At 38.6% G+C, this 27,778-nt stretch overlaps 1 protein-coding gene across 6 annotated transcripts in view; it reads left to right on the top strand.

The window, feature by feature from the left end:
* The window catches only part of GRID1 (glutamate ionotropic receptor delta type subunit 1), a 654,467-nt gene that overhangs the window by 333,263 nt on the left and 293,426 nt on the right, over positions 1-27,778 (top strand). The window lies entirely within an intron of this gene.

The following is a 27,778-nucleotide window of genomic DNA, read 5'->3' as shown; positions in this document are numbered from 1 at the left end:
GGCTTACAACTGTTCATTTAACAATGGATCTAAGTTACAGTAGACTCGGAAAAAGTGACTTACAATCCATCCTCAAAATTATGACTGTTGCACCACCAACCAAGTTCATGGTATCACACTTCTTGCTTTTATGATGGTTGCAGTGTTCTACATTCAGATTATCATGATTTGCAACCTTCCTGTTCAATCGAGGAAAACATCCTGATTCGAATTACTGAAATGAAACTGGCTCCAAAATAGCAGCAAGAGCAAGAGAGGGTTTTGCTGCTATTTAAACCATGGAAACTTGTGTTCCACACATATCTGGCAGTCTTGATATAGGAATTCAAATTGGGTTCCCACAGTCCTAAGCCAAAAGCTTTTTTTTAAAAAAAATATTTGAACATGTCTGATCTACCCTGTAAAACACAGATTTATGTAGAGTTGTGGTTTTTGGACAGTCAGAGCATAATTAAAATATGGAATGTGTTGACTTAATTTAAGATGTGTTAAACTGCTGGTATAAGATGTGAGTGTAAAAGAGTCCTTTCATTTTTGTTGTGTCTTGGATGGCATATTTGGTTCAGTTTTAGCTCCTGGACAGCTGGTATATGAAACTTCATTAGAAAAGGGGTTCTTATTTAAATACACCAATGTACAAAGCTGATGGCTGTTCTACAGTGGTCTTCGCAAATAATTTCACCATGCTGTGTGGTAGTCTATGGGAGTTGCAGGGAAGAAGATTGATGAAACTTGCCCTGGTTTGTTGACTTTGATTCTGATGAACAAGGGTGTTGTATATTCTTTACAGAATTATAGAATAACAGTGTTGGAAGGAGCCTTGGAGGTCTTCTAGTCCAACCCTTGCTCAAATACAAACTATTGTCCAGTCTATTCTTGAAAGCTTCCAGTGATGGAGCATCCACAACTTCTGAAGGCAAGACGTTCCACTGATTAATTATTCTCACTGTTAGGAAGTTTCTCCTTAATTCTAGGTTGCTTCTCTCCTTGATTAGTTCTTCAGAGACCTACACACTTTCAGCTGGGTGTAAGGAAATCAGTTTATTCTAGCAGTAGTAAGGACTTTACTATTGCTTAAAGAACATATTGACTCCGACTAATGATGATTCAATTCTGTTTTGCAATAATGGACGCATTGGCTTTGTCTTGTTGCAAGTTAGAGTTTTGGATAACAATGGTGAAATGATGCTGCTTGATTTGATACACAGACAAAAAAGATTTCTCTGTATGTGTGTCTCTGTGTGAATAGAACATTGTTGTTCCCTTCTGGGGATATAAAGAGATAATTCAGTGTACAGAAGTATGTGTTTGCACAAGGACAGGTTGGAAACTGCCTTGTTTTCCAACATTGCTCATTTGTTTTATTGTGCAACAATGATTCAGCATAATTAGGAAGGAAGGAAGGAAGGAAGAAAAGGACTTTTTAAGCTTAAAATGGAACTATTCTTAGTAATATAAAAATAAGCTTGAATTGCAGATTTCTGAATAATAACAAAATCAACTGGGTTTTATAAACAGTCTGGTTCTGTGCTAGCTTAAAAGAAAAGGGAATACAAAGCTCATTATGTTCAACAGGCAATAAAAACAGAACTAATTCTCTGCAAAATAATGGAATCATTAGGCTCAATTAAAATATATATATTCCTTGTGTTTTGAAGTCCAATTCTATGCATGTTTACTCATAAGATTTCTTTTGGTTGTAACTTTGTTCAAGAGAACCACAACATGTTTTTTATTTGCTGCAACCTCCAGGTAGCCTAAAATGTTTAATTCAGAGGGTTAAGAGCAGGGGTGGGATTCAAATTTTTAACAACTGGTTCTGTGGGCATGGCTTAGTTGGTGGGCGTGCTTTAGTGGTCATGTGACTGGGTGGACATGGCTTGGTGGTTGTTATTGGCTGAGTGTGGCCAACTCAATATCACTTACATTGAGGCACGCATCTCCTCGCCTGGCCTCTCATGACTGTGGGGATGCTGCAACAGTCGTAAGTGTGAAAAATGGTCATAAGTCACTTTTTTCAGTGCCATTGTAACTTTGAATTGATACTCCACACAAGCAAAGTACCAGCAAAGGAGGAGAAAAAAAAACTCCAGAGAAGTTCCTGAGACAGGAAGTCTAGGCCTGCCAAGAATGTAATAAGGGTTAATAGAGAGGCAGTTTCTGTAAGCAACACCAGAATGTTTCCTTCCTGCCTTCCTTACAGGATTAGGCCAGTAATTTCTCCTAACAACTGGTTCTCCTAACTGCTTAGAATGTTAACCAGTTCTAGCAAATAGGTGCGAACCTGTAGAATCCCACCCCTGGGAGTAACTAAAACGGATTAGTCCAATATTATTGTAGATCTTACACTTTGATTAAGGGTATCTTATCCAGCTTATCATTGTAACCCACTCTAGAAGCTTGAGAACTGTGTGTAGACTATAGAAATAGATGTAATAAACAGACGAGCACTCCTTCTCTTCCAAACTGTGGATGATGGGCTAAAACTGGGGGCCCTGCCTTTTCTGATGATGTTGTACAGAACAGAGAATCATAGGGCTACAAGGGGACTGTGGAGGTCTTAGCATCATTCTGCTACCCTCCACCAGGCCACGAGGGAGAGGTGGAACCCATAGGTAGCCTAAAACTGCCTCTGTTATAGGGCTGCATATTCACTTTGAATTTGTCGGGGTGGGGGGAGGTGCTTTGGAGCAGAGGTGAACATACGTGTAAAACTGACACCTTGAACCAAACTTTCTGCCTAAGAGAAGATGCAGCTTCTTTAAAGAATTGCAGAAAAGGGTTATTGGAGCACCCACACACTTGGTTTCTGCTTTGCCTTGTTGAATCCCAAATGCTGCTCAACCCAATATTGTAATTTAGTTAGATGCAGACCAGGAAGAATGTAGAAAAATATGTGGTAGAACAGGCAATGTTTCCTTTCTACTCCAGGGCTGAACATTTCTCATCAAAAAAAGCAGATGGCTTGTCTGGCTGCAAATACCAGATGGTTTGGTGGGAATCCATGCTTTTAATGTTTGATTTAATTCTGGGGGTCTTTTAGGTTCAAGATCATTCTTCTCTTCTAGGAACTGCCAATTACTGCCAATTGAAGGATTAACTCAGATCCATACCCATTTAATTTCACCAGTGCTACTCTAACTTAATTAAAACAAACTGCTTTTTCCACCATTCAGTATGCAGCCAATTGTATTACTCTTATTGTTACAAAATAATTGTAATAATCTATTGATCTTAGTTGGGTTAATTTAATCTGAAATTTGAAGATACAGTATAATGTAATGCATTCCAGATTACTGCTTCAGCACTTTGCATTTAAAAACAAAAGTGTAGAGTTTGACATTTGTGTTGGTCTTTTTATTTAGTAATCCATATCCAACTCTAACAGGTAATTGCAGTCTGAAATAGCTAGACCATTTATCTCTTTACTTATGTGTTTATGGTTCTCTAGATTCATACACTAAAAACAAATGTTTAGCTATAAATCCCTGACAAGAGCTGTCTGGAGCCCTACCTCCAACTGTTTTAACTCTGCTCATTGCTATAAGAAATATTAAAGCAGTCCATTTGATCAAATTCATGTTTCTTCACTCTCCTGCCTTCGAAACATGTGATGATTACATTACTCAGAATTCCAGTTGGAAAGATTCCTAATTGGGAATGGCAGGAGCATAATTAAAAGCCATTAAATTAGGGGGGCAGTATGGGGTTCCAACGGAAGCATAAAAATAGTAAGCTGAAATAAACAAAATGTGGTATTTTAGGAGATGTTGCAGCTGTAGATATTGGGCCTTTGGCAGGTTTCCCTGGTTCCATTGTTATGAAGACCATTACTTTCAAATATATACCAATCAGCATCCTGTAGATTCCTTGTGATGCATAAGACCTCAAGAGATGACTGGAGTTACCCTTCTTTCAAGAATCTTTCATTGACAACTGAGTTTATATAAATAAATACAGGTACTTTCAGGTGCAAGAAATCAGGAACCAAGTTTACTCAAATGAGTGCAGGTTTGTTCCATGCTACCTCTAAACAGGAATCTGAAGTAGTAACGGTCAAGGCGAATTAGTGATAGATAATGGCCAGTGGAATTCAATGGACTTAGGTCTCTTGTGGATGCGAAGGAACTCCAAACTGATGGTGTGCTTGACCCCTTCCTCAGGTTCAGGACAAGGACTACATGTAGTTCTTGTCTTACAATCATTGTTTTAGTGACTATTTGAAGTTACAATAGCACTGAAAAAAGTTTTTCACACTTATGACCATTGCAGCATCCCTTTGGTCATGAGATCAAAATTTGGATGGCAAGACATGTCATAAAATGGAGCAAAACGTATTTAACAACGGTCATTTAGCAACAGAAATTTTGGGCTCAACAATCCTCGCCTTACAACCAGTAAGATGAGGTTGATCTGTATACAAAGTGAAACAACTCAACTTTATTTGGCTCTTTAGCCAATAACAGAAAGAGAAATTGTATAGGGAGAGTTGGTCATGTGGCTTATCTTGGACCAGTCTGGTCTTTGAAGAATGGCACTTGCTATATATTTCTGGATTGAAATAAATCGCACCCATAAGACTGTGGCAACAATAAGGGTTCTATGATTGATTGTGTAAGCTCCTCCCCTAAGAAATGCATCAACTCTTAGCATTAAAAAAAATCATTGGGAAAGAAATAAGTTGCTTTTCCCCTACTGTGACAGCCATCAGAATGGAATCAGGCTTATGGTAAAGAGAGTATCATCTTCTGGATTAGTATGTATTATGTATGTATTAGCAAGCAGAGAAGGAGAATGTTAGCTTAGTTTGTTCAAATTCTGAGCTGCGGTGTTATTAGACAGAACAAAATATTAACACTTGGGAACTAGGAAATGACAATGTTAATTGCCTTCCAATGTAAGATCATAATTCCGTTGATTCTGACAGTGCTTGCTGATCTTCAAGAGTGAACCTCGTAATGAACTCAGTGGAGATCAATATCCAGGGCACTTAGTTTGAATATAGAAAACTCTACAAGTAAAAAAGAAAAGAAAAATCTCAACCCCAACAAGCTAACAAACTGAGGTGCAAATATATCTCTCATGTATCTCCATACCTGTGTTTTGGCAAAAGATCATGCCCCAAAGAACAAAAAAAGGAGTCATGGAAAGTTCAATTGAAATTACGTTTCAAAGACAGCCAGGAAACAAAATCTGATCTGTTTCTAAACTATACTGGAGGTTATTGCAAAGGAGAACTGAGTTTTAGAGGATAATAAGGCTGTTTTGATAGGACAAACAGAGAAGAAACCCAAGGTTAAGGGAAGGTGGCTGGAATTAAAGACCAGGAAGGTTGAATGTTGGCTGAACAACATTAAGAGGCCACCAGTGATGATTCAGGATATGGAACATCTGAGAAGGATCGGAACCATGTGAGAATATTTGAGGTTTTCACATCCTACCACTCAAACCTTACTTTTACCCATTGAGAGTGCTTTTTTCCAAAGTCCCTTCTGGAAAACCTTTACATGTTGAAGCTCAGTTTTTAATTTCCTGGTCCGTCTCTAATAATCTATAATGTAGAGGTCAAAAAGGTTTTATACGTGGAAATGTAACCAGATACTGAGTTTGTACTATCATATGTGGTGGGCTTGCCCAAAGGCAAAAAAATATTGGACAAAAATAAACACATGGTTAAAAAAAATGGTAAAGCAACACACAGATCTAAAACCAGAAATATTTTTGTTGGGTATCCTACCAGAAAAACATAATAAAGGAGATACATATTTAATTTCACACATTTTAACAGTGGCTAGAATTATGTTTGCACAATGGAAAAAGGAAGAGATCCTGCAGATGAAAATGTAATTAAAAATATTAGAATGTGCAGAAATGGATAGATTAACACACAAAATTAAGGAGGAGGAAGAAACTGAATACTTTTTAATATGGAATTTGTTTTATCAATGGCTAACTAGCAGAAACAGAAGTTAGAAATTTAAAAGCATGAGAAGGATTAATTACATAGAAGATTTGCTAAAATGGATAAGCAAATACTATTATTACTATATGATTATTAATGTTATGAATATTATTGTTGTTGTTATTATTACTATTTCTCAATATAATCTGTAGCCAGACAACACACTGTTTATGTAGACATTGAATTTTTATGTTTAATAAAAAAAAGGTTTTATATCACTCAGACATTTCTGGTACAGACATGCTTCATCCCTTTTCATATCAGTCTGAAAGCAAAGGGTGAATTAGACTAGTAGTATTAAAAAGTGACTCCAGTAGAGTTCATCTTTGTCCAGTTTTTATATTACCAGTCCAAAAAACTTGGTCAAAATTAGCTGCTGGCAAGACCTCAAGAAACTTCCCACTTGTGTGTTGTACATGTCCTAGTTTCTGAAAAGTATGAACTTTCTATGTGATGCATAAGGACCATTGAGAAACCTCATGATGAAAATATCTCATGTTTAAAATACATTCACATGTCATGTTGAAAATATGTGTGCATGTGCCTGCATATGTATATGTGCCTGCATATAGTCTTTTAATTATTTCAATTTGATCTTATTTTCCTGTTCCAAATGGCATGCATCATCCTTGAACATTCTGTGAGCCAATTGTGCTGTACTACATTTTTAAAAAAATTTGATCGTATTGTTGGAAGCTTATTACACTGAGAGCATCTTATCGTAAAACAAAAGTCCTAAATTAAAGACTTGGAACCAACCTGGCCCTTAAATGCCTTAAAAAATTCTAGGTGGACTTTACATGTTTCAGGTCTTTTCAATTTCATATTTTTGATGCATGGGTTATTTGTGAGGGAAATGTTTCCACAAAAATTTTGAAAGCTGAGAAAATCATTGCCTTCCCTTCCATCCTTGTGAAATTTAATCTTCCCAGGATTAAGGATTTCAAAACTTTCAACACAGTAGCAGCTAAATTGTTATTTTTGTGTGTGCCTTTTTCAGATAGCAATCTGCAACCGATCTCCCAATAATTCTTATCCTGATGGTTCCAACCTTTGTTCTTCAAAGACCCATATTTTATCAAGAAACCTACCCAAAATACCACTGACATGGTTTTCTTAAAGCGGACATCAAAGTTTTCTCCACAAAGTATGAAAAAAAAATCTTGGGAGATATTTTAATAGAATAACAGAGTTGGAAGGGATCTTATAGATCATCTAGTCCAGTGGTCGCCAACCAGTGGGCCGGGGACCACTGGTGGTCCATGAGAAAATTTTGGTGGTCTGCAGAGAAATGTCACCCCCAAAGCAATTGATCCAGGCTGCACAGGAACACAAGGCTGCGCCACCCACATGGCCCATGGGAACACAAGGCTTGCATCGCTTGTATTGTGAACAACACGAGGTAGTGAGGGCAGGGGGAACAGGGTGGAGGGGAGGAACTTGCCGCACGTGCCCCGCCTGGCTACCAGGTTGCTTCTTTCTTCTTCTGCTTTTGGCTGCACACAAGGAAAGCAGCAAAAGTCTTTCTTTCTCTCCCCCAAACTCTGCCAGAAATGAGTCTTTGGGACCCTGCAAGGCCTCCTGCTCCAAGAGCCTGTGCCGGCGCAGCAAGACTCACAAAGACTCATTTCTGGTGGAGTTTGGGGGAGAGAAAGAAAGACTTCTGCTGCTTCTGCTGCTTTCCTTGCATGAAGCCAGAAGTCTCTCTCTCTACCCCTGAGAACGGAGCTGGAGACGGTATCCTGCGATCCCAAATAAAGAATGATTGATTCATAGGAAAATGGGTGGGGCATTTTCCTGCAGACTTTTTTTTGGGATTTTCCCAGGGTCTCTGGTCCGCAGGATTTAAAATTATGAGTTTAGTGGCCCCTGAGGTCCAAAAGGTTGGCAATCCCTGATCTAGTCCAACCCCCCCACTCACCCAAGCAGGATATCCTAAACAGTTTGTTCTGCTGACAGTAAGGCATACCAATTTATTTAAAATGCCTAAGCATTCTAGATAACACATGCTAGAAAAATAAACATCTTGCTCTAACCTAAGGGTGTCAAACTCACCAGATGTGTCATACGCTGGCCACGTCCACGCCTGGTTTAGCAAAGGGCGGAAAAGCTGTGGTATGTCATGTGATGACTCTGTGACAATGTGAGTTTGACACCCCTGCGCTAACCTATCAATTAAATTTATTGTTTGAACTTAAATGAGATGTATGACAACTTCAGAGGTGGTATTCAGCAGGTTCTGACCAGTCCTGGAGAACCGATAGTGGAAATTTTTAGTAGATCGGTGAACCGGTAGCGGAAATGTTGAGTAGTTTGGAGTACCATCTCTGACTGGCCCCGCCCTCATCACTCTCTGCCTCCCAAGTCTCAGCTGATCAGCTGGGTTTTCTTTTGTTGCCCTGTACAGGAGAACGGAGCTGGCAAGCAGGTTAGTGGGGTGGGGAGAGAATGGGATTTTACTATATCCTTCCCCTGAAATAGGTGGGAATGGAGATTTTGCAGTATCCTTCCCCTGCCGTGCCCACTAAGCCATGCCCACAGAACTGGTAGTAAAAATTTTTTGAATCCCACCACTGGACAACTTGTAATTTCATCAGGCCTAATCTACCAATGAGAATATTCCTTCCTTCCTTCCCTCCTTCCTTCCTTCTCTCCAATGCATCCACTCTTTATGTCTGCCTAGATGTTTTAAACCTTCCCCTTCATTTCCACACTGTTCTGGTTTTCGCTGCTCTCTTAATCACTTTCTTCAACCCTTGTCATTAGAGGAAACTTTGAAAAACCCAGGATCCAGTGCCCAGACCAAAACCTCTGTAACTGCATTTGCTTTCTGCACCCTAAAATAATATTTAACCATTTAGGAACATTCCAACCATTCTGAATCCATCTCACAGTTGTTTTATCCAGCCCATATTTTACCCTTTCATTCATTGGTCCATTAAAGAGGCAGCAGGTTTGAAGGAATTGCCATCCTCACTCAGACGGAATGCAGCCAATGCTTTGTCCTTGTATGCAATGAAGGTTCTCCCCTGGCTGGGCTGGAGGTCTGCAGGCTCTGACCGAGTAAAGATCTAGCCGTTCCAATTCTCCCATTCAGGAATTTCCAGGCAGATTCTTTCTCTTCTGCTGCTTTCAGGAACTGCCATGTTTACCATCCACATTTTCTTTTCTCTTTCTTATCAACAAAAGTTATGTCTGGAGTGTTATGTGACAGGTGCCTATCTGTTTGAATCCTAAAGTCCCAAAGCACTATAGCTTCTTTATTTTCTATTACTTTTTCTATTTTATGGTCCTGCCAGTTCTTGCTTGCAGGCAAATGGTATTTCTTGCAGGTCTTCCAATGCACCCTGCTGCTGCTTTGTCATGCCATGTGCAATCTTTTGCAGCAGCTAGCCAAGTGATCCACTCTGTGTGTTTGTGCATCCATTATTGAAAATATGAATGGAAAAGAAGTGCTTAGGTATCAGAGAGACTTTTCAGAGCCTTCACTGTGAAAGATCACAGATAGTAGTATGAAATATATTTGACAATTGCCCTACTTCAGTATTTTCCAAGTAAAGAACTTACACTTTGAAGGGCAAAGGCAGAGCTTTACAAGATCACCAGCCTTTAACTGATTATTTCTAAGGATTTATATTGACCCCAAATATTCCAAGAGAGTTGATACGTTGCTGATCATTCTTTTTCCTCCTCTGCCTTCGGCTTCCTTTTGGGTTGAATTAATATAAAAGCAATATTGAACTGCAAGCTTCTCTTTTCATTAAGTACTGTGCTAATATAAGGTAATTACCACATAGTTAAGAGAATTTTAGTTTCCAATGAGATCACTTTTCCCCATTTATTTGAATGGGATTAATTAATGCCATTGTCCCATTAACAGAACCTTTAAATAAAACAAACATATAAACTATGCAGAGAGATAATAGGAAGTGGCTTTAGTGATCTTAAAAGCTCTAAAGCACTTTTCATATAGAATGACATCTGAATTATGAAGTAGTCCCAAATGAGGGGAAACTAGAGGTATTATTATATCTTTTGCATTTCTACCTAGAACAGGGTGCAAAGAAATGCAGCTGGCAGCATCACCCCCCCTTTTTTTTTTGGTCCTCAAAAGCTCACAGAATTGCCCAAAACCTTCACCTCTTCCTTTGCCCTCCTTTGAAGAATTAGCAGCACAAGTTGCAGATGCTTAAGGCTTCCTTAAAAGGCTTCCCTTTTGTTCCTTGAAAGGCTTGACTTTGACATGAAATAAGAAGGAATTGAAGTGGGCCTTCCTCAAATTTCTTAAGAAGGTTCCTTGGATGAAGTGGCCATTGGTGAGGAAGGAGTAGAGTTTCCATCTGAAATGTGGATTCCCAGATTGAGGATTGCACAATTTGTGAATACGGTGCATCAATCATTGTAGATTGTACCTGATAAAAAAACAAATCAATAAAGCAAAAATCTTAAGAGACTGAAAAGGATCTGTATTGGTCTGGATAAACCCCAGGTTGCATCTATCTACATTATGCACCAAGTATTGCAAGGTGGCATACAATCATTGGGAGACATAATAATGGCTTCTTGAAAAACCCACATTTTATAGCGCATAATAAACCATTTTTATTATGTAATCTTAATGGAATAAAAACCAGGAACCTTATTTTTTGTTTACATAGAATGAAGGGATATAAAACTACCATATTAACTTTATCTATTGGTTTTTTTTCCAACTGGAATAAAAATAAAATATGGAAAACACAGAGAGCCATTATTTTATGTCCCTACTTATGGAAAGTAGCTTATTACACCCCAGGTTTTCCAATTGAAGTTGACAGTGCAGATCTTATACTGTTCTAAATCAGTGTCACTGTTGGCCTCCTATATAGCTAGTAAGCATATGCTGATAAATGTTTTCCGGGAATTTCATGCAGCAGTTTTGTTTCTGGAGAGCAAGCTACAGACCGTTGAAAGTTGAAGTAGAATGTTCAAGTCTAGTCCATTTTAAATATAATATAATTTATCTTTTTTTTTAAAAAAGAAAGAAAGGCATGCCACTTGAGATAATATGAAGAAAAAAGACAAAAACCCAATCTGGATACATTAGGGGAGGGGTGTCCAACCTTGACAGCTTTAAGAGTTGTGGACTTCAACCTTCCTAGCCAGCCAAGGAACCAAGGAATTTTGATGTTGAAATTCACAAGTCTTAAAATTGTCAAGATTGGATACCTCTGCTGTAGGATATAATGGAATTGCCACCTTTGTGATACATTTCTCCTCTTCTACTCAACTGTTCTAATATGACTCCTGATATGTTGGAACTTTTAAGATGTGTGGACTTCAGTGCCTGGAATTTTCCAAACAGCCTAGGGAATGTTCCAATGTTTTAACCAAAGCTTTGATACTCTCAATCAGCAAAAGTTAAAATGACTGGATGTGGTTAAAAATTAAGCCTAGATTGTTTATCCATAACAATAATTTGCCACAATTTCAGTTGGGAATTTTTCCAAGATATTCAAAATTATCCAGAAAAAAAACAACAGGAATGAAAACCAGGCTCTCTTTTTGCATTAAAATGCTTATCAAAAGAGACTAGGAGCAGACTCTCATACTCATGTGAAATTCCAGGCTCTGTAAAAGTTTTCTTCTCTTTAGACCTTTCAGTTGTTTTGATTGGAAATCATACTTGAGCCTAGTCATAAAAAAGTTTGATAGATTAGAAAGGATCCATTGGTAATGTCTTCTGTTAGAAATGATAGTGTTTTGCATGGATTAGGTTTTCCTCCATCCATTTTTTTTTCCTAATGTTCAAGACACTCTAATGGAAAATGCAACCTGCCTGATTTATTTTTGGTGGAAACTTTTCTAATATGAACTAGATTATTAGAGGATGTGTTTTAAATTGAAGCACTACATTATTTCTCTGTAAAAAGTGAGGAATGGATCCTGCTTAATTGTTGGGAAAGAGACTAGAGTAAGCAGAAGCCTGAATAAAAGCTGCATATCTTTATGATCACCATTGAATCTAGAAATAGGCAGTGTCATCTGTACAAAGATGTGTGTCTTCATCCTGCAGAGATGTTCAAACCAAGTTCTCAGACAGAACAGTTGATTGATGATGTATGATGGGAAGAAGTTGTTATCCCTTTGAGACAACAAACACAGCTGTAAGTATTAACTCTATCTTTAGAGTTCTTTATTGCAAGGTTACCTTGACAGAATTTCCCTCAATTTCACTTTCCTGAAATCTGGAGAGGATCCCTTCTGAGTGCTTGCCAGGCACATGAAACCAGGAATCAGGATAGAGTTCAAAAGCACTGAGAGTATATTCCATGCAACCTATGGAAGAATTTGATCTACTAACGGTCAATGCGAATTGACACGAGATAAGAGAATTGACTTCAAGGGCAGCTGGACTTTGAACTCCTGTGGGGGCATCGGGACTCCAGGCTGATGATGCACTTGATCCCACTCTCGGACTCAGCCTGGACATCTTCAGATTCAAATTTTGTTCATCATACTGGTGTCTACATTAGGGTTCTTCTTCCAGTCCTCCAAGGTCATTCAAACACCCCATTACCTGTACCTAGTCAATTATGCACTATTTGTTTATTTCTTCATTAAATTTATATGCCACTCATCTCACCGCAACTGCAGCTCTGGGTGACTTATACATGTAATAAATACTTTTTTTTTTGTTATTGCTCAGTCTTTTTAGTTTTGTCTTCCATTCAACTATCTTCTTTTTCTTGATATACCTTATTTTCCTCCAGCAAGGCATCCAGAGTTTTTGTGGAATCAGGTGGGTTCAAAATTAACCTGAAACTTTCTATCACCTTCCATTCAATGTGCTGTGAGCAAAGAACAGAAGCAAAATTAGGACTCTCTTAATGATGCTCCCTTTCTTTCTAATTATTACTTTGGCACATAAGGACTCTATAGTAGACCTCTTGCATCCATCTTCCCACCATGTCCTCTCTGGAGCCATATCTTCTGGATTTCTCTGGATTTCTCTGGATTTCTCTCTCTCTCTCTCTCTCTCTCTCTCTCTCTCTCTCTCTCTTTCTTTCTTTCTTTCTTTCTTTTCATTGCATTAACCAGTGTTTTGAGAATGTTTCGTTAACTACAGCATCCGGTGGTGATTTGTGCTTGGCAATGCACAAAACCATTATGAACAAAATATTCATCTTGCCTCATTGAACCTCACAATAAGTGGATCAGTTCAAGCATTTAGTTGCCAATCTGCAAGAAGAAGGAAAAAGTGTGCATGATGCAAGTTTAAGAAAGCTGGTTTTAGGAGGATCTCAATCATTTCCTTGAAGCAATTTGTTTTGTAGAGACCAGCAGTTTCAGAGAGGGATTATTTTTGCAATTAGCATCCTTGTTTTAGTGTATGAAGAATCTTATTTTGCAGCAGAGGTGGCATTCAGCAGGTTCTGACCAGTCCCAGAGAACCAGTAACGAAAATTTTGAGTAGTTCAGGGAACCAGCAAATACCACCTCTGACTGGAGATTTTACAGTATCCTTCCCCTGCCACGCTCACCAAGCCATGCCCACAGAACCGGTAGTAAAACTATTTGAAAATATCTCACCACTGTTTTACAGTAACAGGGAATCAGTCAGTTTCCTACTTCTCTGGAAGGGACTTTAAATGTCATGACTCTTATTGTGTGTCAAGTCAGTTATAAGGTCATGGATTGCAGTTGTAAAGTGAAAAACAGGATTGTGTGCCCTTTAGAGGTGATAATTTCATTCGGTTTGGATTGTCTGTTTTAAAAAATGGTAAAATAAGGTTGCGAAAAGAAGCCCTTGATGTAACAAATTACTTCCACACTTGTGGAGAACAGTAACAAATGGGAGATCAGAAACGGGGAGGCAGGAATGGAGAAGGAGAAAAGATAATAGAGAAATCTGCTCAGCTTCTTAATTATGGACTTTCAGTTGGTGGTGTGCTTCTGGAGACTAAATAGGGTAAATCAAGAAGACTCCTGCTCCCAGACAATTGATGGCAAAAATTACCCCTGTGTCAGGCTACAGAACTTTTCCCATTCAATCAACTAGAATGAACTTCTGAAAACGTATCAAAACGTATCAAAAAGGAATCCTTTATTGAGATGAGACAATTCATGTAGGGGTTAAAAGCAGTGTCTAAAGTCTCTCAGGCATGCAAAGATAGTTAAGGGAGTTTAAAACCCTTCCCCTTATCTTGATGTGTATTTAGTAAAACAAAGAGCCAACATGTTAATTCCCCCCCTTTTTTTAGAACGATCTTTTTCAGAGTTTCCCAGGACACATCTCACTGTGGAATGTTTATGGCAGTGATGGCTAACCTATGACACGCATGTCACTCGTGACATGCCGGGGCACTTTGACTGACACGCCTGTTGGTGTGGGGAAAACATGCACTTTTAGAGGCTGCCTGTGCTCTGCTCCAATCCTTGCTCCCTGCTTGTTGCGTGGAGCCGTGGTGTCATCACTGCCGCAAGATCTTTGCAGCAGAGAACCAGTTTTAACCGCCATAAACTGAGGTTTGTCAGTTTCATTACCTCAGGAACGCTACAGGAGGAAAGGAGATCCATGAGGTTCACAGCCCTGTAAGGTGGCCTTCCGATCCCCACATCCTGCACCTGCAGCCCTGAGACCAGGGAGACGAGTTTCACAGCCCTGTGTGATCACCCCAGCCCAGTCCGTCATAAACCTAATTATTGATATTTCTTGAGGTGACACACGACCTGAGGAAGGCTACACTTTTTCCCGATTTTCGACACACCAAGCTGAAAAGGTTAGCCATCACTGGTTTATGGTCTCTTCATCTCCTGGCTGTCTCTCTCAGAGGTGATAGGTTCCGGCCATCTGGGTTTCATCTCTCCGTTGTATCATGTGTAGGTTATACAAATTTGATATAAGATTAAATATATTCAGGTTACATCAAGAAGGATTTCTTTATCAGTCTCCCCCCTTTTTCTTCTTCCATTGAAGAAATGACAGATACATGGATCTGACACCCTGTCATTATGGAGCAGAATACATTCTTAAATGCCTTTTAATTTGCAGGGCTGTAACATGCAAGCAGGTGTTTGGGTGTAAAGAACATGGATGCTGTTTCTGATTGATTGTCTCCATTCCTAGACCTTTGCAGCTCTTTTGCATTGAAAACCAACATGAGCTTTATGAGCTTCCAGGGAAGGGAAAGTCCTGCTTCTGCTGCTGGCAGGAAAATTACAAGTGGTTCTTGACTTATGACTACAATTGGGACCAGAATTTCCATTCCTAATCAAAGCAGTTGTTAAGTAACCACCTGATTTTATGCACCGGAAGAGGCGATATGGATGAGTTCTTTAGAGGGTAAAATGGAGAGTCAAGGAAATGTATTCAAAATGCAACCCAGAAATTTGTTGTTGTTGTTGTTGTTGTTGTTTTGTAACAGTTTGTACTAAATTGCTGCAAGGTAGCCAAAACATTAAAAGCTTTTTAAGGTTCAAAACAAACATCTTGAGTGTCACATGAATAAAAATATATCCATAAACGGAAAGGTCACACAAACCTTGTTAATAATATTTAGCAGGTTTTTGTACCAACTTTTATTTATATTTTATTCATGACTAAGGAGAATGTTTACAAATATGTTTACCTGCTTGGGTCGCTTACTGTCTTTTCACTTTTGAATGCATAATAGCAATAGCACTTAGACTTATATACCGCTTCACAGTGCTTTCCAGCCCTCTCTAAGCGGTTTACAGAGTCAGCCTCTTGCTCCCAACAATCTGGGTCCTCATTTGACCCACCTCAGATGGATGGAAGGCTGAGTCAATCTTGAGCCTGGTGATATTCAATCTGCCAAATTGCAGGCAGCTGGCAGTCAGCAGAAGTAGCTTGTAGTACTGCACTCTAAGCACTGAGCCACCAAGGCTGTTGGGAGCGGAAGTATCATCTGTGTTGCATGAAAGACATTCTGAATCCTAGATTGGAGGCAGAATTTTTCATTCATACAGCTGGTTGGATGATTTGATGGAGAAGGGAAGAAAGCAAGACCTACCAAGCTTTTCCAGGATTAATTCTGTAGGATTCCATTTGTAATAATCATTTTCTCTAATTACAATCTCTAGAACCCTCTTCAGAAATTTGTGTGACCAAACTACTCTTAGTTTTTTCCATGCTGAAGTCAATCCTGAACTGTCAGCATTTGAAAAGCAATCATGTTTTCGTCCTTTACATGGGTACAAATAGTCCTCGACCTAAGTGGGACCAGAATTTTTGTTTTAAGCAGGGCAGTTGTTAAGTGAGCTGTGTGGGACTTTAGAACCTTTTTTTGCCACAGCTGTTAGGCAAATCACCCTTAAGTGAATTAAGTATCCCATTGGTTTTGCTTGTCGGGAAGTTTGCAAGTGATGTTCACATGACCCTGGGATGCCGCAACTATCATAAATACATGCTGGTTGCCAAGTGCCCAAATTTTGATCATGTAGCCATGGGGATGCTGCAATAGTCGTAAGCGTGAGGACCAAGTATCAATCACATTTTTCAGTGCCATTGTAACTTTTAACAGTTGTTAAACAAATGGTTGTAAGTAGAGGACTACCTGTATTAGTTTTCTGGTGTATTTATAAACTTGGTCAGTTTCTGAAAAAGTATATTCTTTATGCATCCATCCATCCATCCATCCATCCATCCATCCATCCATCCATCCATCCATCTATCTATCTATCTATCTCTACCTACTTGTCTAGCTATCTGTCTATCCATCTATGCTAAATGTGTGAGAGAGTTGACAGATATCTGTATCTATGTAAGGATAATCAGGTAGAGGCCTACGTGCCCAGGTAGGACTGCTGAATTCTCAGTATTGAGGACTGAGACAACCAGATGGCCCTATGAAAAATCAAAAGACAGGCTTGAAGTTACAACTGTAAGCCCACGGATTTAGAAAAGTTCCTATTGAACTTGATAAGAGGGTTTTTTCCCCCCCTGAGAACAGCAGAAGAATGTAAATTTACCCAGTGAATGAGATTTGACCTGTAGCCTTTGATAGACTATGTGGGCTCCTTTGAAAAAAAACCTAAAAGAAATGCTGTCTATTCATTGAGGGAGGAAAATTAAGTGTGGCATAAAAAAATATTTGAAAGAAATGGGCTGGCAGATCAGTATTAGTAATTGCAGGCACTTTTAAAAGACGTTCAGAATTCTGTTGGTTTTTGTTCCATGTCTTAGTATTAACAGAAAAACAATTTGGGAAGCTGTTTTAACTTATTGGGGGAAGGGAGGGGGGACCCATTGTGCTGAGTTCCATTTACAGCATAATCTTTGAAAAACAGACAAAATCTTTTCTCATTCTATACTGTTCACTGTTTCATGTCATTGTTAGAGAAGTTGACAAAAGTTGTACATCCTTGCAAAGAAATAACGACTGCAATAAAGGGGAATTGGAGATGGTATGGCTACTGCTTTCTTATTGGTGGAAGAATTGAAAATAATTGGAAACCCGTTTCTGCTCCTTTTGTTGCATTAAAATACAGTAATTATGAAATCATCAAAGAATATTATGTCTTGCATTTTATTGGTTTCCTGACTGATAAAGTGGCCATATTGTGAACACAGAGATGGTGCAGCCTGAGGTAAAATTGCCTTATTTCTCTTAAAATAGGACAAAAATTGTGATTGTTCAAGGAGAATTGCCAATTATGACACTTAAAATTGCCAGTGGCGATACCTTTGCTAAGGGTAAAGATTAAACTGAGTATTAATTAATTTCCTTATTTTTCCTGATTCACCCATTTAAAACAGACTTTTTAAATTCATAGATTGATGGCAGCCTGAAATGAAGCTTCAGACCCCAGATTTAAGAAATGTGTTTTTTAAAAGAGTTTTTACTAAAAGATTTTGCAAAAAAAGCAAGGAAAGATGAAAAAATACAGCACAGGAAATATGTAGGAGAAAAACACTTACAAAAAAGTAGAAATAAAATAAGATAGAAAAAAATAAATTCAGAAAGCACGAATATCTCTGTCTGTCTTATCTATCTGCCTACCTGCCTGCCTGCCCCTCTGTCTGTCTGTCTATCTTTCATCAATTTACTGTGTCTTTTCCATTTTTTCTCTTCTTTTGGGTCCCTTAATATCTATGGAGCCACCCTGTCCTGCACTGATGCTCCACTTTCCGTATCCATTCTGTGAACCATGAGAAACAGCTTGTTCTGCAACACAGTTTTGCATATGAGTCTTGTAAAAAAAAAATGGGCTCAACTCTTATTTCCCACTGCCATATAAATTGGTTAACTGTTTCTTGCCATTCTTGTAAATTCCTTTCTAAAATTAGAACTGGCACAATTTGAAACAGATAATTTATGAAGGATTGTTGGTATTCGTTACCACTTAAGCATATTTAGAACAAATTAGTTCCCCCCCCTTCCAAATCTGTGAAATAATTAGAGCTTTGCAAGTGAAGGCAACAAGATATTTTAAACAGCAAGGGACTCCCATAGCATCTGTTTGCAACTCCACCTTTCTCTGGAGTCACACAACTCCAGTGCAATCCTAGGAGATGATATATTTGCTTTAAGGAAAATAATTATCTATCTATCTATCTATCTATCTATCTATCTATCTATCTATCTATCTATCTATCTATCTATCTATCTACCTACCTACCTACCTACCTACCTACCTACCTACCTACCTACCTACCTACCTACCAATCTGTCTGTCTGTCTATCTATCTATCTATCTATCTATCTATCTATCTATCTATCTATCTATCTATCTATCTATCTATCTATCTAATATTTCTATCATCTATCCATCCATCCACCCACCCACCCACCTACCCACTCTCCCTCAAGCAGAAGACCATATACCGTGTCAGACAAAAGATTGTCCAATCTCTTCTTTAAAAACCTCCAATGTTGGAGCATCCACAATTTCTGAAGGGAAACCGTCCCACTGGTTACTTGTACTCACTGTGAGGAAATTTCTTCTTAAGTTCTAAGTTGCTTCTCTCCTTGATTAGTTTCCACCCTTTGTTTCTTGCCCTGCCTTCAGGTGCTTTGGAGAATAGCTTGACTCCCTCTTCTTTGTGGCAGCCCATCAAATATTGTAAGACTGCTACTATGTCACCCTACTCCTTCTTTTCATTAAACCAAATTATTTAATTATATAAATTAGAAATTTAAATTATTAAAATTATAAGGAAACTAAATTAAATTTTATCTCTGATCTTATTACATGAGATATAATCGACAATTTGCACCTCAGTATTCATTTATTTTATGGCATTTTGATCCTGCTATGAGGAAAAATGAGTCTTGACTTAATTGGGATTTGGTATACCTGTTCTTAGCAAGGGGAAATCACTTCTGAAAATCTTGCCAAGATGGGATAGCAATATGTATATTCCACAGTCCCGTCCTTGAGGCTATATCTGGGTTGATAGAGACTCACACTCTAAATATGATTTATCATTCAAATGAAGTTAATTATATGGCAATTGGATTTTTGTAAAATATTGTTTTTCAAAATCTGCACAGCACAGTTGCTGATGAAAGTTTATTGTTTGAATAATTGTGTAATTGCAGGTTTGAATTCAGCGGGGATATCTCAGAGGGATTTTTGTAAAATTTGCTACATTCAGTGCAGTAATTTAACTTCACTGCCTCAATTTATCATTCGATTTATTCTACAAAATGTACCGTATATTTGTATTTTAGTTCTAGTATTACCAGTGATTTTAAACAAAATCTCGCACCCATAATCCATTTTGCTAGCTCATGGTGAAGATGGGTTATAAATCAGTATTAATTATTATTATTTACTAAAATGAGTACAATATAAAATTGCTTGAAGTTAATAGGTTAAACTATTTTTCCTTCAATTAAACAAATGAAAGAACAAATACAACAAGTAGCAAAATGTGGGGGGTGGGAACATTTTGAAAAGAGAGGAAATGTTCTTTTCCCCCCAAAAAATGTAGGGGCTTATATAAATACACATTCTTATTTAAATATTTTCAATAAAAGTTGACCATATGGCAGTGAAATAGAATGTTCTGTTTCAAACAGCTAGTGAATTAAGTGTGTTTTATTTTAGTTAACTGATAGACATAATTCTTGATAAAATAAGTCAAAAGTAGTCTTCAGTGATGTGGTAAATGTTTATTAGTTGTTTCCTCTGTGTGCAAGGTATAAGAAAAGCAAAGCACATAACTCTAGCTTTTTAATATATTTTTATTCCTGTATATATTAGCTCCAAGGGAATATTTGAAGGATGAAGGTGGTTTGGTTGCTGACAATGTTTAATGACCTGGATATTATTTAACCAAGATTACCTGTCAAGTAATGACTTCTTGAGTTCTCGGAACGTCCTGCTGGTGTTGTTGTCAGGAATTGTATATGGCCACCTTGCCTTCTATTAGCTTCTTTTTCAACTGCATTTGATTCTTCCAAGCATCAGGGTCTTCTTCAATGATTCTCCTTTCCCATTCTGTATCTAAAATTTGAACTTCGTTATAAAGAGCCATGGTGGTGCAATGGTTAGAAGTGCAGTACTGCAGGCCACTTCTGCTGATTGCTGGCTGCCTGCAATTTGGCAGTTCGGATCTCACCAGGCTCAAGGTTGACTCAAGCCTTCCATCCTTCTAAGGTGGGTTAAATGAGGACCCAGATTGTTGGGAGCAAGAGGCTGACTCTGTAAACTGCTTAGAGAGGGCTGTAAAAGCACTGTGAAGTGGTACATAAGTCTAAGGGCTATTGCTATTAGTATTTCAAGCATGTAATCTGGTTCTTTTCATGTAACGCTGAATTATTTGTTCTTCTTTTGATTCAAGTTATTTGCTAAATATTCTCCAGCACCACAATTTAAAGACTTTTTTCTTTGTTCAGCCCTTCTGATGGTCCAACTTTCACTATCATAGACTTGCAGCTTTGAAAATGATAGCCTCAAAAGTGTGTACCTTTGATGTCATTGTGATGTCCCTGTACTTCAGTATTATATCTAAGCCTATCATATAGACCAGGGGTCTCCAACCTTGGCAACTTTAAGACTTGTGGACTTCAACTCCCAGAGTTCCTCAGCCAGCAAAGCTGGCTGAGGAACTCTGGGAGTTGAAGTCCACAAGTCTTAAAGTTGCCAAGGTTGGAGACCCCTGATATAGACCATAGAACAGAGTGGAAGGGACCTTGGAGGCCTTCCAATCCAACTCTCTGCTCAAGCAGGAGACTCTATACCAGGGGTGTCAAACTCGATTTCAATGAGGGCCACATCAAGGGCCAGGGTGGGTGTGGCCAGCATGACATCACTCATGTTGGGGGGCACCTGTGCCAGCAAAAACAGGCTCCTGAGCACGGCAGCTTCCTGCAACCCTCTGTCAGCCAAGCATGGCCCTCCCGAGCTCCGTTTTCAGCTGGGATGATGTCCTGCAACCCTCTGCCAGTGAAAACAGAGCTCTTTTTTTGCTGGCAGAGGCACTGCAGGCCAGTCCTTTGCTGTTTCCAGAGCATCCGTGTGGGTCAGATCTAAGCACCCCGTGGGCCAGATATGGCCCCCGGGCAGAGGTGGTATTCAGTAGGTTGTGACCAGTTCTGGAGAACCGGTAGCAAAAATTTTGAGTGGTTCAGAGAACCTGTAACTATCACCTTTGACTGGAGATTTTACAGTATCCTTCCCCTACCATGCTCACCAAGCTACGCCCACAGAACCAGTAGTAAAAAAAAAATGAATCCCACCACTTCCCCAGGGCTTTGAGTTTGACACCCCTGCTCTATAGCATTTCAGACAAATGACTGTCCAGTCTTTTCTTAAAAGCCTCCAGCGATGAAGCCCTTTCATTTTTATATTCTTATGTCCTAGTAGCCTGCATTATTTTACTTCATGATTATAATCTCCATCCTCATATAATATTGAGTATAAGAAGATAAAATTCATGCTTGAAATTCACTCCGGTATAAACATGAGACTCATTCATTTTGCAAGATAGAAATGAAACCGCACCAATGAATAGTGTTCGAGTGAATCTTTGTGTCCTTGGTTGGTGCTAATTATGTTACTGCTGGAACAGTGTGTCCTCACATAGTTATATTATTGAAATCGCATGGTGGTTCTTCTTACATTGAACAAAAGAAAACAAATATTTCTACCTTGTTACCTGTCACTTTCATTGTGAGGTTCCCATATCAGATTCACCAGTATTTGTTCTCAGGGATTCAGATATTGTATTGCTCTGGGATCTGCAGCAAGCTGTAAGTTTTCCTTAACAGTATGTAATGACAGGGAGCTATTTAACCAAAGTAAAATAGCTTCTTCCTCCTCAAAGCTAAGGATATCCCTCTTTCACAGACTGCCCTTTAACATTTGATGGGTTGAGGTTTCATGTCCCTTTGGACCAGGGGTGGGATTCAAATTTTTTAACAACTGGTTCTGTGGGCATGGCTTAGGTGGTAGGCATGGCTTGGTGGTCATGTGACCAGGTGGGCATGGCTTGGTGGTCATGTTATTGGCTGGGTGTGGCCAACTCAATATCACTCACATCGAGGTACGCATCTCCTTGCCTGGCCTCTCATGACTGTGGGGATGCTGCAACAGTCGTAAGTGTGAAAAATGGTCATAAGTCACTTTTTTCAGTGCCATTGTAACCTTGAATGGTCACTCCACACAAGCAAAGTATCAGCAAAGGAGGGGGAAAAAAACTCCAGAGATGTTCCTGAGACAGGAAGTCTAGTCCTGCCAAGAATGTAATAAGGGTTAACGGAGAGGCAGTTTCCGTAAGCAACACCAGAATGTTTCCTTCCTGCCTTCCTTACAGGATTAGGCCAGTAATTTCTTCTAACAACCGGTTCCCCAAACTGCTTAGAATGTTAACAACTGGTTCTAGCAAACAGGTGCGAACTGGTAGAATCCCACCCCTGCTTTGGACTTTGTCAGGTATTGCTGTTCATTTCTGTTCAATGCAAAAATGAGTGCATCATTTCCAGAGCTGGCTTTTGAAAAACCCTCCAGCATTTGTCAGATCTTCAAGTCTGCCCTTGCTTCCATCCCATCTGTTTTTATGCTTTATTTATTTGTTTATATATCCCAACTTTATTATTTTTACAAATAACTCAAGGCGGTGAACATAATCCGCATGCTTTCTTCCTCCTCTTTTCCCCACAAAAACAATCCTATGAGGTGGATTGGGCTAAGAGAAAGGGACTGACCCCAAAATCACCCAGCTGGCTTTCACGGCTGAGGCGGGATCAGAATTCACTGTTTCCTGCTTTCTAGTCTGGTGCCTTGGTGTCTTTTCCAAGATGGCAATGACAACGGCTGCCTCGGTGAAATGCTGTCTATGATTTGATTGCCTATTGTACCCTATGACTATTATTAAGTGTTGTACCTTATGATTCTTGACTCTCGACAAATGTATCTTTTCATTTATGTATACAGAGAGCATTTGCACCAAGACAAATTCCTTGTGTGTCCAATCACACTTGGCCAATAAAAGAATTTTATTCTATTAAACCACTAGACCAAATTGGCTTCCTTTAGTAGAAAGTGAGTGGACTTCAACTCCCACAATTCCCCAGCCAGCATGTTCTAAACTGGGGAATTCTGGGACTTGAAGTCTACCCATCATAAAGCTCCAGGAAACACTGCTCTAGGATTTTACAGCCTAAGATTTAGGATGAAAAGAAACCACAATAAAGTCATTGAAGTCTTCTACATAGTGTAAAATAACAGTTACCCCTAACATTGCTTTTCACCAATGTGAGAGTATTGATGATAGAAGGTTCTTATTGTAATGAGGGCACCACACAGAGCTGTCTGACCTTTGAAAGGACCACAAGGGAGGATTTATATCAGTCATCTAGTGCTGTGTTAATTATTCTTGCTGTCACTAATTGTTTTGCATGAGATGATGTATAAGGTGGGTTGTTAGATGCTGATAACAAAAGATCTGATGTTGTAGCCTCAGGCATCATGTGTTATAATTATATAAAGACAATGATGATGTTTCTACCTTTAAAAAATAGCTTCTCCCCTGGGTAATGAAATTAGACGGATAATTCCCCAAAGCAAAGTTTTAGATGGAGCTCTACAATCTACATGTTACCTGGATTTTTTAAAAAAATAATTTATTATACCTTTGATATTTCTTTTGATTTCTTTTTTTTTTCTGTCTTGCTTGCTTGATTACATGTCAACTGAAACCTAATCTTCCAGTTTCATTATACTATAACCTTTGTTCCACAAATAATATAATGTCTCCCAGAACCTCTCTCAGTATATTTAAATTATTGGTTTCCATCTTAGCATGGAATTAAATTTCAAGCTATATTAGGCTAGGTATTTTTTGAAAGAAAAAAGATCTATGTGTAATGCATAATATTGTAACTCTAAAATTGTCCTGTGCATATATTTGGAAGACGTTTATGTGCAATGATCTGACTCATCAGCCAATATCCTAACATTGCTGGCATATTTATATGCTAAACTTCAGTGACAGAAACAAAGATGTCATAGTCAGCCTGCTTTTTGTAGCATTTTTCTGAAAGTAGCTGGTTTGTTTCAGCTCCCATTAATCATGGTTTGCTTTGATACAAAAATAATGTTTCTCGCTGCCTGAATATGTTTCGGCTTTCCTCCCTCTGCCTTCTGTGCTTAAAGCACAAAACTTTGTGATTATTTTTGTAAGAAAATACCACCAAGGACTAATACTTTCTATTTATTTAGTTGTCTGAAATTGTAGGAAGTAGCATCCCACTTGGCTTCACTTTCCTGGATTTGGGGTACAGATTTTGGGTTAGATGATGGGTCAAAGAATGTAGATTAATCAAGATCAATTAATGTGAGATGTAACTCGCTGCCAATTTTCTGGGAAGCCTGTTGTTCAGAGGTAATGCAAGGATTCCATAGATCTCTGATTCATAGTTAACTGTGACTCATTTCCCAGAGAGGATTTGTTCTGGCTTGATTAACTCATGCTCGAAGTGCATGAGAGGGGATCACTTGGGATTGGTGCTATTTTTAATCTATACTCATGCTATTTGGTTCAAATATCCTCCTCCAACTTCCATGGAGTAAATACCCAAGTTAGTCTATTATTTTATTAACAGAATAACAGTGTGGGAAGGGACCTTGGAGATCTCCTAGTCCAATAGTCATCAGTGGTCCGTGGACCACTGGTGGTCCAAGAGAAAATTTTGCTGGTCTGCAGAAAAATTATTTGCATTTTTTTTATTGCACTAATTACTATTTAGGGACGCAATGGCTCAGTGGCTGATCAGAAAGGTTGGCAGTTCAACGGTTCGAATCCCTAGTGCCGCATAATGGAGTGAGCTCCCATTACTTGTCCCAGCTTCTGCCAACCTAGCAGTTCAAAAGCATGTAAAAAATGCAAGCAAGAAAATAGGGACCCCTTTGGTGGGAAGGGAACAGTGTTCCATTTGCCTTCAGTATTTAGTCACGCCGGTCATATGGCCATGGAGACATCTTCAGACAGCGCTGGCTCTTCGGCTTTGTAACAGAGATGAGCATTGCCCCCTAGAGCTGGAAATGACTAGCACGCATGTGCGAGGGGAACCTTTACCTTTACCTAAATACTATTTATCTTTTTTAAAAAATGATATTAGTGGTCCGCAGGATTTAAAATTATGAATTTAGTGGTTCCTAAGGTCCGAAGGTTGGTGACCTCTGCTCTATACCACGGGTGTCAAACTCGCTGTGTCACATTACCATCAAGTGATATTTTGCGATGTTTTTCACATTCAGGGAGCTGGGATGGGTGTGGCCTGCAGGGGCGGGGGCACCAATTTGACACTCCTGCTATACCATTTTAGACAAATAGCTGCCCAGCTTGAAAATCTCCAATGATGGAGCACCCACAACTTCTGAAGGAGAGCAATTTCACTATTTAATTGTTCCAACTGTCAGGAAATTTCTCCTTAGTTCTAGGTCGGTTTTCTCCTTGATTTTTCCCCCCTTTAACCAAGTATAAGGTGCTTGCTTGATTACAACAAAGCTCCATCAAGCCAGCATCCAATTTCGTATACTCACTAACCAGATCCTTCTGGGAAAACAAAAGAGAACCCTTTATGTTGCCATCTGAGAAAACCACATTAATTCTGAATTTGTATACTGTGTGGTTTAATCAAAAGGAAGCAGTTTGCATATGATCTCCTTAAAATATAGCTTTAAACTCAGTTTACACTTCTTATCAATGAGCAGTCCAATGCAACTTCAGCCATCTTTCTCTAATTCAGTGGCATGTAGATAAAGAACATGGATTTTCTTTAAAGGAGAGGGTAGATTAAAAATCTGTAGTCCAAATGAACTGCGAAATGAAGAAAACTTTGTGTCTATACATAGAGATATTAAATTATTTCAGAGGATTGGAGTGTTGTGGGGATAAGAGAAGGCTCTCTAATGCATAGGGTCATCATTGGGTGGACATAATCCTTTGGATTTAGTTCATGATTAATTCTTCAATGTTTCTCTCTATGATTGTTATCAAAAGTTGAAGAAACAAAGAGTCCAACTGCAGTATAATTTTCAGCTGTTTTTCTCAGGCAGTAAAGTTGGCTACTCATGTTTATTGCTGGCTCTAGTGGCTGAAGATCATACAACCTTTCTCAACTTATAGTACATTACATTTGGAAATTGAGAGCTCAGATTTGAAGAAGGCAATTCAATCTCTGTAGAATTTCATAATGCAAAATGAATACTACCTGGTGAAGGCCACGTATAAGGCAGCTTATAAATTTATTTATTTAATAATAAATAAATAATAATAATAATAATAACAACCCATTTGCTAAAGGAATAAATAGCCATTAAAAATGAAATAGACTTAGCACCTCTTCCCTCTTTAAGAAAAAGGCACAGATATGGGTTTCTGGTCTAAGTGCATTGACATTTTTAACCCACTGCTCCTATTGGTGTACTTAGAGAAGTTGTTCTCCTTCAAATAGCAGCTGATTAACTGCTAGGACATTTTCAACCTCTCTGATGTTTCCTTGGAAAATCTGTTATTACTGTGCTGAGGTAATGTCTCAGAAACTTTGACACTAAACACATCTTCTTGGAGGAAATACAGTGGGACTTGCTATAAGGAGCTTGAATTCTTGAAACTTGTATTTTTCTAGAATTCATTTATCGAATTACTTGGTAGCTGCACCATATATACAGTACATGTACAACATTTTGATAATATGTAGACAATTTCTGAGTAGCAGATGAAGAAAATATTAATTTTTGGTGTGATTTATTTGGTACAGATAGTATTATATAATCTAAATCCCCAATTTTATATGCGATATTTGGTGAACTTTTCTTATTTTTAATTTTATTTTAGCCCTATACAACTTCCATAGTCTTATTGTACATGGTTACTAGAGTGATGCTAAATTAAATGGCTTCTTTGCAGTGTGTCAGATCATCTTGGCTCATAAAGCAAGAAACCAATGGGAATTGTTACAAATAATCAGTTCAACTTCTTAAACATATTATGTATATTGATGCACAGATAGCAACATCTTAATCATTTTTAGCCATTGATAATAAAATAGTCTTGCTGGAAGGGAATTTTGGACATAGTGAAGGCACCAGGTTAGAAACCAGGAAATGGTGAGTTCTAGTCCCACTTCTGGCCACAAGAATTCCACACCACAGTTAAGGGAACAACTGACAAAAGCAGAGTTACAACACTGCATTGTGAGCTCTATTCCTATTGTATTTGTGTTGTGATTTTGCACGGATAGATGAAAGAGGTAGAGCAACAATGCTGATTTTATCATTTTTGATGAAAGGATTGGATCCTGTGAATGCCTTTTCCCTTCGGAGAACTGCTGTCTGCCTCTTTAAGAGCATCAAATG

The sequence above is a fragment of the Notechis scutatus genome, chromosome 4, assembly GCF_049901735.1.
Source record: "Notechis scutatus isolate UNSWTSFEM ecotype Mainland chromosome 4, rNotScu1.2, whole genome shotgun sequence".
NCBI lineage: Eukaryota > Metazoa > Chordata > Lepidosauria > Squamata > Elapidae > Notechis > Notechis scutatus.
The sequence above is the reverse complement of the archived record's forward strand: the minus strand, read 5'-3'. Positions and strand labels throughout refer to the sequence as shown.